The sequence below is a fragment of the Mobula birostris genome, chromosome 28 (assembly GCF_030028105.1).
Source record: "Mobula birostris isolate sMobBir1 chromosome 28, sMobBir1.hap1, whole genome shotgun sequence".
Lineage (NCBI taxonomy): Eukaryota > Metazoa > Chordata > Chondrichthyes > Myliobatiformes > Myliobatidae > Mobula > Mobula birostris.
In genome coordinates this window covers 20,433,276-20,450,499 of record NC_092397.1, presented here as the reverse complement: position 1 = coordinate 20,450,499, position 17,224 = coordinate 20,433,276, and the positions used below count along the sequence as shown (strand labels likewise).

Below are 17,224 nucleotides of genomic sequence, written 5' to 3'. Positions count from 1 at the left end.
TGATAAGTATTATTTTGAATTATGTACTGCTGCTTCTGTAGAATTTTGTTTTTATTTCTGTATTAAAATCGTCCGAGTTCTAACGAAGTGTTTTGTTTCAACACGTGTGCGGGCTCCTTTGTGAATGAGTAAATCAATACCGTTAACTGAATCAAAAAAAGCATACAATGAATGAATTTTAATACAATTTTCATTACAAAGAGGCTATTTGAAGGCACATGAATATATAGAGATTGAATGCAAAGAATCACATGCAGCAATCAGTTTAGCCGAGGTGGGGGGGGGGGGGGGTGGTGGTAATAAACAGGAGTATCTGTGGAAATGACCCAGATTGCAGGAGGTGCGTTACCTCGATCATGTCAGGGACAAGGATGTCTCTCAGAAGGTACAGGCGATTCTGAAAGGCAGGGCGAGCAGCCAGAAGTCGTGATCCTTATTAGAACTAACAACAGAGAGACAAGGTTCTGCAAATAGTATTCAGGGAGTTAAGAATTAGAAACCCTGGGGTGGTGATTTCTGGATTTCTTCAGTTGCCACAAGCTTGCGAGGTAAACTGTGGTAATTTGGTACACTTAAATGAGTGGCTAACAATCTGGTGCAGGGGGGAATGCATCAGGAACACAGATCATTGGGCTCTCTTGCAGAATAAGTGGGACTAGTGTAAGGAGGATGGGTTACAGTGAAGGGGAACTAATATTCACACAGGGAATCTTGCTGGAGCTACTCTGATGATTTTTATCATGTGCCATGTGGAGGGCGTGTTTGGATCCAGAGCCATAGGTCAGTAAGTAGCATTGATCGGAAGGTAGAGGTGAGATCAAAGAACCCCCAAAGGAAGTCATGATAGGGCTACATTATTGAGCAGAGTGGCACCGAAAGGCAGAAGTGAGTTTATTTCAGAGTAGAGTGCAGAGCAGTGAAAGCAGGTGTACTTAGAGCCTGGATTAGTAATGTCATGGTGATTCATCCATTACAGAGATCTGGTTGAGAGAAGGGCAGGACTGGTATCTGAGCATTCCAGGATTTATATCAAAGTTGCTGGTGAATGCAGCAGGCCAGGCAGTATCTCTAGGAAGAGGTGCAGTCGACGTTTCAGGCCGAGACCCTTCGTCCTCACATTAAAATAGACATACGAGGGGTAATTGATAAGTTCGTGGCCTAAGGTAGAAGGAGATGAGTTATTAACTTCAAACTTTCTGCATTATCATTCAAAGAGTTGAACTGCACGTGCATGTAACAAGATCGTCTTGGGAGATCTGTGCTATAACCCCATCAGTGAATGACCGTCTGTTATGCTCTCTTCTACGACTGAAGAAATGGGGACATCAAGTGTCCTTGATGACTACTGTTGCTAGAAGGCATAAAGCTGAAACTTTTATCAGGCCGTGCTGAGGAGTTGGAGATTGAACTGGATGAACTCTGGATCCCTCGAGAGACTGAGCTCTTGATAGACAGGACATGGGGGAAGTGATTAAACCCAAGATGCGGGATGGTTGTCAGGAGGGGGAAGGTGAATAGGAAGGCAGTGCAGAGTACCCCTGTGGCTGTTCCCGGCAACAACACATACACCACTTTGGAATACCATGGGCCACATGGGTCAGGTCACTGGGACTGAGTCTGGCTCTATGGTTCAGGAGGGAAGTGGGGAGAAGAGGTGAGCTGTAGTGATGGGGGTTCATTGGTTAGGGGAATAGAAAGGAGTTTAAGTGAATGAGAACAAGGTTCCCGGATGGTTGCTGCCTCCCGGTTACCAGGATCAGAGACATCTCAGATCGATTTCACAGCATTCTTAAGTGGGAGGGTGAGCAGCCTGAGGTTGTGATTCACTTGTGTACCAATGACGTGGTGAGGGTTATTGACGAGGTCCTGCAAAGTGAGTTCAGGAAGTTGGGTGCTACGTAAAGCACAAGATCCACAGGGTTGTGAATTTCAGGATTGCTACCTGTGCTACATGCTAGTGACGTCAGAAATAGGAAGATCATACAGTTTAAAGAGGTTCAGGAGTTGGTGCAGGAGGGAGGGCTTCCGATTTCCGGATCACTTGGTTCTCTTCTGAACTTGAGGGGGACTCATATCCTAGTGGGAAGGTTTACTAGGGATGTTGGTTTAAACAAGAGTTTCAAGGGGATGGGAACCAGAGCACCAGAACAGATAAAGGCGTGGCTGTGGGAAAAGATGTTGTTAACCCCACGTACAAAGTCAGGAATGAAAAGCTTGAGCAAGGTAGGACTGATATCCTGAGCTGCGTATATTTCAACACAAGGAGTATTGTAGGAAAGGACAGATGAGGTCAGTGCATGGATCAACATGTGGAATTATGTCATTAGTGAGGCTTGATTGCAGGAGGGGCAGGACTGGCAGGTCAGTGTTCCAGGGTTCCATTGTTTTAGATGTCATAGAGCAGAAGGGATTAAAGGGGGTGAGGTGGCATTACTAGTCAGGGAAAATGTCACAATAGTGCTCAGTCAGGGTAGACTGGAGAGCTTGTCTCGTGAGGCTTTATGGGTAGAACTGAGGAATTAAGAAAGGAATGGGATTATATTATAGACAACCCAACAGTCCGTCGGATTTAGCAGAAAGAACTTGTAGAGAGATCACAGACTGTTACAAGAAAATTAAGGTTCTGATAGTGTGTGATTTCAAAGTTCCACATATTCAGTGTGACATCCATACCATAAAAAGGGTGGATGGGAAGCGTTTGTCAAATTTGCCTCAGCGAAGTTTCCTGAATCAGTACACAGAAGTTCCAACTGCAGAGAGGGAGATACCAGATCTCCAGTTAGGCAATGAGACAGGGCAGGTCACAGAAGTTTGTGTAGGGGAACACTTTGGATCTCGTGATCATAATGCCATTAGTTTCAATGTAATTATGGAAGAGGATAGATCAGGTACTCAGGTTGAGATTCAAAATTGGAGAAAGGCCAATTTTATGGTACCAGGAGGATCTGGCAAGTGTGGGTTGGGATAGGTTATTTTCTGGCAAAGGTGTGATTTGTAAGTGGGAGGATTTCAAAAGTGAAATTCTGAGAGTACAGAATTTGTATCTTCTTTCAGAATAAAAGGCAAGGCTAACAGATTGAACCTTGGCCCTTGTTTCTGAGAGAAATTGAGAGTGGATTAAGAAAATGACAGATGTACGGTATGTAGCAGGTCTCGAGAGGCAGGAACAAATGGGGTACTTAAGGTGTTTAAGAGATGCAGGAGAAGATGTAAGAAGAAAATCAGGAAGGTGAAAAGAAAACGTGTTTACTGTTGCATAAAAGATGAAGGAAAAAAAGCATTTATACAGATATATTAAGAGCAAAAGGATAGAAAGGGGCAAGACTGGTCCTCTGAAAGATAAGATTGGTATTCTATATTTGGAGCCACAAGAGTTGTGGGGGATAGATTTTGTTCAGCTGTAAATCCTTAGGAGAGGGACACATATGTGAGACAATGATGCAGCGAGGTCATGGACCCTGTACAGATCACAGAAGAGGAGAAGTTTGCTGCCTTAGGGTGAATAACTCTACTGGCCCAACAAGGTGGTCCCACAGACCTTGTGGGAGGATAATGCAGAAATTGCAGGGTCCCAGCAGAGATATTTTAAATCTCCTCATCCACGGCTGCAGTACCAGAGGATTGGAAGATAGTGAATGTTGTTCTGTTGTTGAAGAAAGGGTCTACGAATAAGCCAAGAATTCATAGGCCAGTGAGCCTAATATCAGTTGTTGGAAGGTTATTGGAAGGTATTCTAAGCAACCATAGATATAATGATTTGGATAGAGAAGGACTGATTGTGGGTAGTTAATATGGCTTTGTGCATGGTACGTCATGTCTAACCAATCTTGTAGAGTGTTTTTGAGGAAGTTACCAGGAAGGTTGATGAATGTGATCCAGTTCCAACGTTTTTTATCCAAAATTAAAAGGACTATTGCACACAGAAATATACAAAATACAAACATTAACTATTTATAGGACCTAAGAGTCAGATTGCAATGTGAATATTACAGTCTATAACACAGTCACTTCCTGGAGGTGGGGTGGGAGAGTCACCGTTCCTGGAAATCCGCCCCCACCCTCCCCAGACCGATTCTATTTACGATGCTCCCGAGTTTTCTGGCGGCTCCACTGATTGACAGCTCCCGCTGCCCCGTCACGTGACAAACACGCGGTGACGTCACACGGGTCCCACCGTCACCGCCGTCGTTTCCTTGGAAACGGTCCAGTGCGGGAAGTCCGAGATGGTGGAGCCGGTCTCTACTTGTTGGGGTTTCGGCTCCGCTGTGGGATCCGCCTCTCCTCTTCCTGCCCGCGGAACAGTGAGTGTCTGTCCGCGCCTCACTGCACCGGCTCTCTGCCTCAGGTACAATATTTAAACATATTTGCACAGTCACATGGATGGGAAAGGTTGAGAGGGATACGGGCCTAATGCAGGCAGATGGGCCGAGTTCAGGTCGACAACTTGGTCGGCGGGGATGAGTTGTACCGAAGGGACTGTTTCATTTCTGTATAAACCAGTGACTCTATTTTGGGAGTTAATTCTGGATGCCAGTTATTCTCTGTGTGAAATATTTGCCCTTCAGATCCCCTTTAAATCTGTCTTTAAACAGTTTTGTCCAACTCTAATGAGAGGCAGTTCTTTGGCTGACAAGGCAAGTAGAACACACAACCCTGTCTACCTGTGATGCCACATACAGGGAACTGTGTAACAATATTAGAGGCACATGCACAGGGGCTTCAGTGAGCAAGGCCCAGAGGGATATGAAACTAATGCAGGAAAGCGGGATTATTATAGCTCTGCATGATGGGGAGCATAAATGTGATGGGCCAGAGGGTCTGTTTCTATCCTGTACAACCCTGACCACAGCAGTCCTCCACTGCAGTGGGGTTTGTCACCTTCATTCTCAGCTGTGAGCTTGTTCCACTGAACCACTTATCCTCTGAGAAGACATTTGCAACCTCCCACTGTGACCAAGCTGTCAGACATCTCTCCGAATATCACCCAGAGTACTTCACCAAATTCCCATATAAAAGTAGAGGGTGCACAGGGGATGGGAGCATTTTGGTCATCTTTTGAGGGGTTTGGTTCACTGTGTGACCATTAATACCTTTGTCCAACAAAAATCCATCCCACTTGGTCTGTCTCCTACCCTGCCTTGGTGATTCAAATACTCATCCAAATGGTCCTTAAATACCAGCCTGCACCACCCCCTCAGGAAGTGTGTTCCAGATTGTAACCTCCTTCTGGGGAAAGAGGAAAGAGGACAGTTTTCGTCAGGTGTCTTTAAACCACACACTTCTCTCGTTAATCCTATGTTCAAAAACACCTCATACTTGTGTGTATTAAATTCCATCTGCCACTTTTCCAGCTAGTCCACATCGCATGTCAAGATTTGTTAGCCTTCCTTACTGTCCACTGCACCCCTCATCTTGTGTCATCTGCAAACTTCCTGATCCAGTTCACCACATTCTCATCCAGATCAATAATACTGTACAGATGGAAAACAACAATGGACCCAGCACCTGGAAGTTCAACCAGGGCACAATGTACACGGTGAACGACAGGTTCCTGAGAAATGTTTGTGAACAGAGACTTTGTGTGTTTCTTCCTCCACCACCTTCTCTGATGGCTCATTTGGAATACCAGCTATTCTCTGTGTGAAATATTTACCCTGCAGAGCCCCTTTAAATCTCCCCCCTCACATTAAAACTATTCCCTTTAGATTTACACCTATACCGAGGGAAACTGTCTCTGTCTCTCTAACCTCTGTATGTCTCAGATAATTTTATCCACCTCCATCACGTCACCCTTCAGATCCTCTTTAAACCTCCAACCTGTCACATTAAAACTATTCCCTGTAGTTTCAGGAGGGAGAAAACTGTTCCTTCCCATGAAGACCCGAGGGAGTGAACAGTTTCTGTCAATCATCCCTAGAAGTTATCCCCATTGATCGATCAAACTAAATCTCTTGCCCTGCACCAGCTCCTCAGCCACACATTCATCAGTGGTATCTTTCTATATCTCCCTGTCACAAGTGTCACTGGGAGTAATAAACAGCTTACTATTTCTTAGTTTCTGTCTTATTTCTCTAAATTCACTGCTCAGGAGTACAACCTTCCTCCTCCCTACATTGCTATTACTAACATGCACCGTCCACCACGATGTCTGGCTGCTCAGCCTTCCATTTGAAATGTCCTGCAGCTGCTCCGAGACCATCAGACCATAAAACACAGGAGCAGAATTAGGCCATTTGGCCCATCCAGTCTGCTGCACCATTCTGCCAGGAGTAAGAGATCATGACAGATCTCTGAACCCTCTCAGACCCTCTTTTCCTCCCCACAGTCGAGAAGCTCCACATTAAATATACCCAGTGAATTGGCCTCAGCCGTCTGTGGCAGTGAATTCAGTGTCAGAACCAGAATCAGGTTTATTACCACCGGCGTGTGTCATGAAATTTGTTAATGTAGCAGCAGCAGTTCAATGCAGTACATGATAATACAGAAAGAATAAATAGATCAGCATGTGTGTATATGGATATGTATATTATGTAGATTAACTATAGTGCAAAAACAGAAATAACGTGTATTATAAATGCTATACATCGAATACACCTATAGCAGTTTTTGAGTGTTTTAAAGTGACAAACCAAAAAGCTTCAAACTCCTGATGAGATATATCCACTGTCTTGCCCTCTTTGTACTGTAGCTGCATGAATATGTTGGGACCAGGTTAGATCCTCAGTGACATTGATATCCAGGAACTTGAAATTGTTTCCTCTCTCCACTTCTGATCCCTCCATGAGGATTGGTTCGTGTTCCCTCGTCTTACCCTTCCTGAGGTCGACAGTCAGCTCTTTTGTCTGACTGACATTGAGTGCAATGTTCTCGCTGCGACACCACAGCTGGTATATCTCATTCCTCTGTGCCCACTCATCTCCATCTGAGTTTCTACCAACTGTGGTTGTGTCATCAGCAAATTTGTAGATGGTATTTGAGCTATGCCTAGCCTCACAGTCATGGGTATATAGAGAGTAGAGCAGTGGGCTAAGCACACACCCCTGAGGTGCACCAGTGTTGATCATCAGCGAGAGGGAGATATTATCACCAATCCACACAGATTGTGGTCTCTCGGTTGGTAAGTCGAGGATCGAATTGCAGAGGGACCGGGTTCTGTAGCTTATTGATCAGGATTGTGGGAATGATGGGGTTAAACAGTGAGCTCTATTCAATGAACAGCATCCTGACATAGGCTGCTCAGATTCACTGCCCTTTACTAAGGAAATTACTCCATATCTTTGTTCTAACAGGATTTCCTAGTATTCTGAGGATGTGCCCTGTGGTTGTAGATGCCCCATTATCAGAAACATCCTCTCCACATCCACTCTATCTCAGCCTTTCAATATTTGATAGGTTTCAATGAGATCCCCTCTTTCTTCTAAACTCCAGTGAGTACAGACAGGCCCAGAGCCATCAAACATCCTCATGCATTAACCCCTTCATTGCTGGGATCATTCTTGTGAATCTCCTCTGGGCCCTTTCCAATGCTAGCACATACTTTTTTAGATAAGGGGCCCAAAACAGTTCACAATACTCCAAGTGTGATTGAGCCAATGCCTCATCAATCCTCAGCATTACATCCTTGCTTCTGTGCAGTAGTCCTCTGGAAATGAATGCTCACATTGCATTTGGCTTCCTTACCACCGACTCTACTGGCAAGTCTCTCTTTTGGAAATCCTGCATACCTCAGACATACCTGACCCTGGTACCCAGGAGGCGACACATTATCCTGGCATCTCTATTGCTGCCACAGAATCTCCTGCATGTCCCCTGTACTGTGAGAGTGCTGTCATTACTGCTCTTCTTGTCCTTTCCTCATGCAGAGCATCAGACCGGGCTGTCAGTACCACCGACCTGACGGGCTGCTGCGCTCTGGTTTGTCATCCTCTCAGGGATATCCAAAGACGTATACAGCCACAGGGAGACATTGCACTGTCTGTCCCTTCCTCTTTCCAGTCATGGTTGTCACTAAACTATCTGCAGCCTGATCTCAGGTGTGACCAACTCACTGAATCTGTGGTCTCAGCATCCTGAAAACTCTAGATCTGTCCATCTCCAGCTCAGTTTCCTTCACAGGGTCAGTCAGGAGCTGCAGATGGTGCATTTCCCTGATGTGAAGTTGTCGGGGACACTGACTGACTCCCTGATCTCCCACATCTTGAGGTGGAGCTTGTCATTGCCATAAATGCCATTTCAACTACTCCAACAGGGAGAGGAATTCCAAAGAAAACCTCTGAAATCTGACTTCCCAAAGTTCTTTGGCTCATCTGCCATTTCTCTGTCCACATTTACAGCTGGTCTATATTCTGCTGCATCCTGAATGAGGAAAGCGGACCGGGTCGAGACAACAGAGACTTATGGAGAAGAGGAGTTCTCCACTTGCACTGCACGTGGACATTCCCGACCAAAACTTTTCCATGGAGGGCTTCCAGATCGTTCAGGCTGACCGGAAGTGCACTGAGAGCGGTAAGCGTAAAAGAGTTGGGGGCTTTCTGTTCTGGTTAACAACGGATGGTGCAATCCTGGTCATATTGCGATCGAGGAACGTGTTTGTAGCCCGGATATTGAACTTCTTGCTGTTGGCCTCCAGCCATATTTCACCGCGATACAACTGGGCGTCATGGGAGGTTGTTCCTGACTGTGGCCATCAAACTTTGCAGCTCCTCCCGTGGAGGGTCAGACACCCTGAGCCAATAGGCTGGTCCTGGACTTATTTCCATCTGGCATAGTTTGCATATTGTTGTTTGGTTGTTTGTGGTTTTTGTATTTCTATGTTTATGCTCTATTCTTGGTTGGTGCAGCTGTAACCAAACCCAATTTCCCTCGGGATCAATAAAGTATGTCTATGTCTATCCTGTGTGAACCTTACTCTGTACCCACAACTCCAATAATTTCTGTGTCTCTGCAGACCTACAAATCAGCCCAGCTTCATTTTCATCCAAATCACTTCACAAAGAGCAGAGTTCCCAGCACTGATTCTTGTGGGGCACCACTGTTCACAGGTCTCCAGTCAGAATCACACCCCTCAACCATTACTTTCTGTGTTCTCTGACCAAGCTACACTTTGAATATATTCTACCAAATATCTATTCAGCCCATATGCCTTCTTGCTTTCGATCAGGGCATTTGTTGAAAGCTGTACTGGAGTCCACATGTTCTATATCCACTACCCGGCCCTCAGCAATTGAATTTCTCACTTTAAAAATTCAACCAAGTTTGCAAGACTTGACGTTGTCCATGCAAAGAGATTTTCACTACTCGGAATGTGTTTATGTTTTCTCAGATACAAGTTGATCCCATCATTTAAAATCATTTCCAAAAATATCCCTACCACTAATGTAAGAGTCACCAGGGTATAGTTTCCTGTCTTGTCCCGATTGAAGTTCTTAAAAAGGGGAAGGATATTTGTCATTTTCCACTCTTCTGCATCCTGGCCTGTAATTAAAAGATCATCAGTTCTGAGTTTTCTTAAATTTTTGACGTTATTTTAACCCTCAACCATCAGATTTTTGAACCAAATTTCAAAGGACATTTATTATCAAAGTATGTTTATATTCTACAAACTTGAGGTTCATTCCAAACAGGCTGCCATAAAACAAAGAAAGCCAAAAGAACCCACTAATAAAGCAAGAAGACTGTCAAACACCCAATGTGCAGAAAGCAAAATAAATCATGCAAACAATAAACACAAGCAAATACTGTAGCATTTTGAACTGAAATCCTCAGAGAGTCCGTCCACAGATGCTTAGTTCAGCGCAGAATGGAGCAGGGAGCTGAACCGGCTCATCCCTGGCTTCGGGCCCAACACACTGACCATTTCAATCTGGCCTGGCTCCTAAATCATCATCCAAGCACTGGGTTCAGTTGCTTCGATACGATTTGGGGCCTGGTCCCCGCTGCCTCCATTTGGCCTGTACCTGACTTTTCCATTTGGGCCCGGTGTTTAAATCAACCAAACTTTGTGTCTTCCTCACTCTCAGTGACGGGTCCGCTACCTCACCTCTATTCTGCCACATCAAATTGCCTCCAAGTCCAAAGGGAAGTTACAGGCTATTCATTTACTAGAAAAAGAGATTCACCAGTGTCACCTTAAACCAGAACCAGTGGAGATAACTCAATTTAACTTCACTGAACTCATCACTGAACTGTTTCCCACAATCCATGGACTCACTTTCAGGACTTCTGCATCTTATGTTCTCTATTTATTTCTCATTTCTTTATGATTATTTTTATTTTCTCTCTTGTATTTGCACACGTTGTTGTTGTTTACACATTGGTTATTTGGTTACTGGGTTGGGTGCGGTCTTTCATTGATTATGTTGTGGTTGTTGGATTAACTGAGTAAGACCGTAAGACACAGCAAGAGAGTTAGGCCATTTGACCCATCGAGTCTGCCCCACCATTCAGTTATGGCTGACCCTTGTTTCTCCTCCTCAGCCTCACTGCTCGGCCTTTTCCCCGAAGCCTTTGTTGCCCCATCCAATCAAAAAACTATCAAACTCTGCCTTAAATACACCCAACGACCTGGCTACCACAGCTACCTCTGGTAATAAATTCCACAAATTCACCACACTCTGGCTAAAGAAATTTCTCTGCATCTCTGTTTTAAATGGGCGCCCCTCTACCCTGAGGCTGTGCCCACTTGTCTTAGACTCCCTCGCCATGGGAAATGGGAAACGTCTTTTCCATATCTACTCTGTCTCGCCAATTCAACATTTGAAAGGTTTCAATGAGATCCCCCCTCATCCTTCTAAATTCCAGCGAGTACAGACCCAGAGCTATCAAACATTCCTCATAGGATAACACTCTCAATCCTGGAATCATCCTTATGAACCTCCTCTGAACCCTCTCCAATGCCACCACATCTTTTCCTAGTTGAGGAGCCCAAAATTGTTCACTGTACTCAAGGTGAGGTCTCACCAGTGCCTCAGCATCACATCCCTGCTCTTATATTTGAGACCCCTTGAAAGGAATGTTAATTATAGTATTTGCCTTCCTCATCACCAACTCTATCTGCAAGTTAACCTTTAGGTTGTTCTGCACGAGGACTGCCAATTCCCTTGCATCTCAGATTTTTAGATTTTCTGCCCATTTAGAAAAAAGGTCTGCACATTTATTCCTACTACCAAGAGCATGACCATGCATTTTCTGACATTGTATTTCATTCGCTACTCTCTTGCCCATCTCCTGATCTGTTTAAGTCCTTCTGCAGCCGACCCATTTCCTCAACACTACCTGCCCCTCCACCAATCTTCATATCATCTGCAAACTTGACATGAAAGCCATCTATTTCATCATCTATATCATTGATATCCGGCATAAAAAGAAACAGTCATAACACCGACCCCTGCAGAACACCACTACTTACTGGCAACCAACCAGAAAAGGATCCTTTTATTACCACTCGCTGCCTCCTACCAATCAGTCAATGCTTGTAACTTTCCTGTAATACCGTGAGCTCTTAATGTGGTAAGCAGCCTCATATGTGGCACCTTCTCAAGGGCCTCCTGAAAGTCCAAATATCCAACATGGACTGCATCCCCTTTACCCATTCTACATGTAATCTTCTCAGAGAATTCCAGCAGGTTCATCAGGCAAGATGTTCCCTTGAGGAAACCATGCAGTACTTGTCCGAGCAAGACACATCAAAGTTGCTGGTGAACGCAGCAGGCCAGGCAGCATCTCTAGGAGGAGGTACATTCGACATTTCAGGCCAAGACCCTTCGTCAGGACTAACTGAAGGAAGAGTTAATAAGAGATTTGAAAGTGGGAGGGGGAGGGGGAGATCCAAAATGATAGGAGAAGACAGGAGGGGGAGGGATGGAGCCAAGAGCTGGACAGGTGATTGGCAAAAGGGATACGAGAGGATGATGGGACAGGAGGCCCAGGGAGAAGGAAAAGGTGGGGGGGGGGGGACTCAGAGGATGGGCAAGGGGTATATTCAGAGGGAGAAAAAGGAGAGTGAGAGAAGTCAATGTTCATGCCATCAGGTTGGAAGCTACCCAGACAGAATATAAGGTGTTGTTCCTCCAACCGGAGTGTGCTTCATCTTTACAGTGGAGGAGGCCGTGGATAGACATGTCAGAATGGGAATGGGAAATAAAATGTGTGGCCACTGGAAGATCCTGCTTTCTCTGGCGGACAGAGCGTAGATGTTCAGCAAAACGATTTCCCAGTCTGCGTCGGGTCTCGCCAATATATAGAAGGTCACATCGGGAGCACCGGACGCAGTACATCACCCCAGCCGACTCACAGGTGAAGTGTCGCCTCACCTGGAAGGACTGTCAGGGGCCCTCAATGGTGGTAAGGGAGGAAGTGCAAGGGCATGTGTAGCACTTGTTCCACTTACAAGGATAAGTGCCAGGAGGGAGATCAGTGGGGAGGGATGGTGGGGACGAATGGACAAGGGAGTTGCGTAGGGCGCGATCCCTGAGGAAAGCGGTGGGGTGGAGGGAAAGATGTGCTTAGTGGTGGGATGCCGTTGGAGGTGGCGGAAGTTACGGAGAATAATATGTTGGACCCGGAGGCTGGTGGGGTGGTAGGTGAGGACCAGGGGAACCCTATTCTTAGTGGGGTGGCGGGAGGATGCAGTGAGAGCAGATGTGCGTGAAATGGGGGAGGAAGGGAAGCCCCTTTCTTTAAAAAAGGAGGACATCTCCCTCGTCCTGGAATGAAAAGCCTCATCCTAAGAACAGATGCGGTGGAGACGGGGGAATTGCGAGAAGGGGATGGCATTTTTGCAAGAGACAGGGTGAGAGGAGGAATAGTCCAGATAGCTGTGAGAGTCAGTAGGCTTATAGTAGACATCTGTAGATAAGCTGTCTACAGAGGTAGAGACAGAAAGATCTAGAAACAGGAGGGATGTGTCAGAAATGGACCAGGTAAACTTGAGGGCAGGGTGAAAGTTGGAGGCAAAGTTAATAAAGTCAACGAGCTCAGCATGCGTGCAGGAAGCAGCGCCGATGTAGCAAAGGAAACGTGGGTAACAGATGCCAGAATAGGTTCGGAACATAGATTGTTCCACAAAGCCAACAAAAAGGCAGGCATAGCTCACCCCATGTAGTTATTAACTTTGCCTCCAACTTTCACCCTGCCCTCAAGTTTCCCCGGTCCATTTCCGACATCTCCCTCTCCTTTCTAGATCTTTATCTCTATCTCTGGAGACAGCTTATCCACTGATGTCTACTATAAGCCTACTGACTCTCACAGCTATCTGCACTATTCCTCCTCTCACTCTGTCTCTTGCAAAAATGCCATCCCCTTCTCGCAATTCCTCCGTCTCCGCCGCATCTGCTCTCAGGATGAGGCTTTTCATTCCAGGACGAGGGAGATGTCCTCCTTTATTAAAGAGAGGGGCTTCCCTTCCTCCACCATCAATTCTGCTTTCAAACGTATCTCCCCCATTTCACGCACATCTGCTCTCACTCCATTCTCCCGCCACCCCACTAGGAATAGGGTTCCACTGGTCCCCACCCACCACCCCACCAGCCCCCGGGTCCAACATATTATTCTCCGTAACTTCTGCCACCTCCAACGGGATCCCACCACTAAGCACATCTTTCCCTCCCCCCACCTTCTGCTTTCCGCAGGGATCGCTCCCTACGCAGCTCCCTTGTCCATTCGTCCCCCCCATCCCTCCCCACTGATCTCCCTCCTGGCACTTATCCTTGTAAGCGGAACAAGTGCTACACATGCCCTTACACTCCCTCCCTTACCACCACTCAGGGCCCCAGACTGTCCTTCCAGGTGAGGCGACACTTCACCTGTGAGTCAGCTGGGGTGATGTTCTGCGTCCGGTGCTCCCGATATGGCCTTCTATATATTGGTGAGACCCGACGCAGACTGGGAGATCGTTTTGCTGAACACCGATGCTCTGTCCACCAGAGAAAGCAGGTTCTCCCAGTGGCCACATACGTATTTTAATTCCACGTCCCATTCCCATTCTGACATGTCTATCCACGGCCTCCTCTACTGTAAAGATGAAGCCACACTCAGGTTGGAGGAACAATACCTTTTTTCTGTCTGGGTAGCCTCCAACCTGATGGCATGAACATTGGCTTCTCTAACTTCCGCTAATGCCTCACCTCCCCCTCGTACCCCATCCGTTATGTATGTACATACATTCTTTCTCTCACTCTCCCTTTTCTCCCTCTGTCCCTCTGACTATACCCCTTGCCCATCCTCTGGGTTCACCCCCCCACCATCCTTATCCTTCTCCCTGGGCCTCCTGTCCCATGATCCTCTCATATCCCTTTTGCCAATCACCTGTCCAGCTCTTGGTTCCATTCCTCCCCCTCCTGTCTCCTCCTATCATTTTGGATCTCCCCCTCCCCCTTTCAAATCTCTTACTAGCTCTTCCTTCAGTTAGTCCTGACGAAGGGTTTCAGCCTGAAACATCGACTGTATCTCCTCCTAGAGAGGCTGCCTAGCCTGCTGCGTTCACCAGCAACTTTGATGTGTGTAGCTTGAATTTCCAGCATCTGCAGAATTCCTCGTGTTTGAGTATTTGTCCTATCTTGTTCTGTGTCTCCAAGTACTCCATAACTTCTCCCTTAAAAATTGACTCCAACAACTTCCCAACCACTGAGTTCAGGCTAACGGCTCTATAATTTCCTTTCTGTTGCTTTCCTGGAGTCTTAAAGAGTGGGGTGACATTTGCAGTTTTCCAGTCATCTGGCACCATGCTAGAGTCCAATGATTTTGAAAGATAATTACTAATGCCCTCACAATCTCTATTGCTATCTCTTTCAGAACCGTAGGGTGCAGTACACCTGGTCCGGGTGACATGTACCCTCAGGTCCTTCAGCTTTTTGAGCACCTTCTCACTTGTAATAGTAACTGCATTCATTTCTCTTCCCTCACACCCTTCAATATCTGGTACACTGCTAGTGTTTTCTGCAAAGAATCATGCAAAATACCCGTTTAGTTCATTTGCCATCTCCTTGTCCCCCTTTATTATTTCTCCACCCTCGTATTCCAGCGGTCCTATATCCACTCTCATCTCTCCTTTATTTTTAATATACTTCAAAAAACTATTACTATGCAGTTTGATATTGTTTGCTATTTGTTTTCACATTTCATCTTTTCCCTCCTGTTATTCTTTCTGTAGGCTTTTAAAAGCTTCCCAATCCTCTGTCTTACCACTTATTCTTGTATTGTTGGATACACTTTCTTTTGCTTTTACATTAGCTGTGACTTCCCTCATCAGCCCCATTTTACCATTTGAGTGTTTCTTCATTTTTTGGAATCCATCTATCCTGCATCTTCCTCATTTTTCCCACAAACTCACACCAGTGCTTCTCTGCTTGATCTTTGCCAGCATCTGCTTCCAATTTACTTTGGCCACCTCCTCTCTCGTAGCACTGTGATATCTTGTACTTCACTGAGATACTGATACGTCAGACTTTACTTTCTTTCTATCAAATTTCAAGCTGAACACAATCATATTGTCATCACTGTCTCCTAAGGATTCTTTTACCTCAAGGTCCCTAATTACCTTGGTTTCATTATATAACACCCAATCTAATGTAGCTCATCCCTGTTCTAAAAAGCCATCTTGTAGGTATTCAACAAACTCACTCTCCTGAGATCTATTTCCAACCTGAATTTCCCAATCTATCTGCATGTTGAAATCTCCCATGACTATCATAACATTGCCCTTTGGCACATCTTTGCTATTTCCTGTTGTAATCTGTGGTCCATATCCAGGCTACTGTTTGGAGGCCTGTATATAACTGCCATCAGGGTCCTTTTACCCTTGCAGTTTCTTAACTCAATGCAGAATGATTCAGCATCTTCTGATCCTGTATCACATCTTTCTACTGAATTGATGCCACCCCCTCTGCCTACCTTCCCATCTCTCTGATACAACATGTAACCTTGGACATTTAGCTCCCAACTGCAAGCATCCTTCTGCCGCGACTCAGCGATGGCCATGACATCATATCTGACAATCTGTAATAGTGCAATAAGATCATCCACCTTATTTCTTATACTCTATGGATAGAGATATAACACTCTGAGTACAGTATCGCTACCCTTTGATTCTGATCCCTCATGCACTGATACTCACCCTGCTGGCTGCGGTGATGTCCTATCATCTGACAGTGTAATTGCATGCTATCTTTGCTTTTTTACCTTCCCTCCTATCCTGAGTGCCTCCACTCTGGTTTCTACAACCCACCCCCGCCAAATTAGTTTCATCCTCCCCTACCGCTCTAACAAACTGGTAGTATGCCCACAAGAAAACTAATCTCAGGGTTGTATACGGTGACAGAAATGTATTTTGATAATGCATTTACTTTCAGCTTTGAACTTTGTAGTAGAGAGCCGGGTGTTGTACTGGTCTGTGTCCTCCCTGGCCGGTGCTGTGCTCTGGCAGCTCAGTGTGCTTGGTATACAGTGTCAGTGTTTTTACTGAAGTGTGTCCTTATTACACAATTGACCTTGTCCACCCTGGAGCTGAGAAGATTCACTGGCGACCAGAATGATTTGTTTTGGTCACCCTGCCGTATGACAGACACCATTAAGCTGGAAAGCGTGCAGAGGAGATTTGTGGAAAGGATTTTTGACAATTTTCCCTGGACTGTTGGAAAATGAGTGCTGATATTGCAGAGGCGTATAAATTCATGAAGGACCAGGGTTGGGTCAAAGAGAACAGTCTTTTTGCCAGTGTTAGGGAATCAAGAACTGGAGGGCATTGGTTTAAGATGAGATTTAATAAGGACCTGAAGGGCAACTTTTCCACACACAGACTGGTCAGTAAATGGAATGAGCTGCTATGGGGAGTGGTTGAGTCAGGTACATTAAAAAGGCACTTGGGCAGGTAGATGGAAAGGAAAGGTTTTGAAGGATATGGGCCAAATGGAAGGAAATGGGACAAAGAGGAGGATAACCTTGATCATAATGTGGTGGTGAGGGGGTTACAGACCACGAGCTCAGATGGGAACTTTGGTCAGCGTGGACCATTTGAGCTGAAGGGCTCGTTTCTGTGCTGTGTGAATTTGACTGTAAACCCTGGTGACTTATTTCAATGACATTAAACTTTTCTAAATGACATTATTTCTTCATAGATTATAGACTCCAGTACCTGAAGTGAAGTTAGCTGGACTACAGTTACCTGCTTTTCATCTTCCACCCTTCTTCAACAATGGCTTTCAACTCTACTGGGACCTTTCTGTAACAG

General features: G+C 45.6%; 1 protein-coding gene and 1 long non-coding RNA gene across 2 annotated transcripts in view; both read left to right on the top strand.

Annotated features, from left to right (window-relative positions):
- Positions 1–17,224, top strand: part of LOC140189355 (uncharacterized) — a 944,498-nt gene that overhangs the window by 249,314 nt on the left and 677,960 nt on the right. The gene's annotated exons all lie outside the window — the stretch shown is intronic.
- Positions 4,207–17,217, top strand: LOC140189062 (uncharacterized). The gene is made up of 3 exons (XR_011883439.1): positions 4,207–4,345; positions 8,334–8,505; positions 17,112–17,217. It is a non-coding gene; the product is annotated as an uncharacterized lncRNA (long non-coding RNA).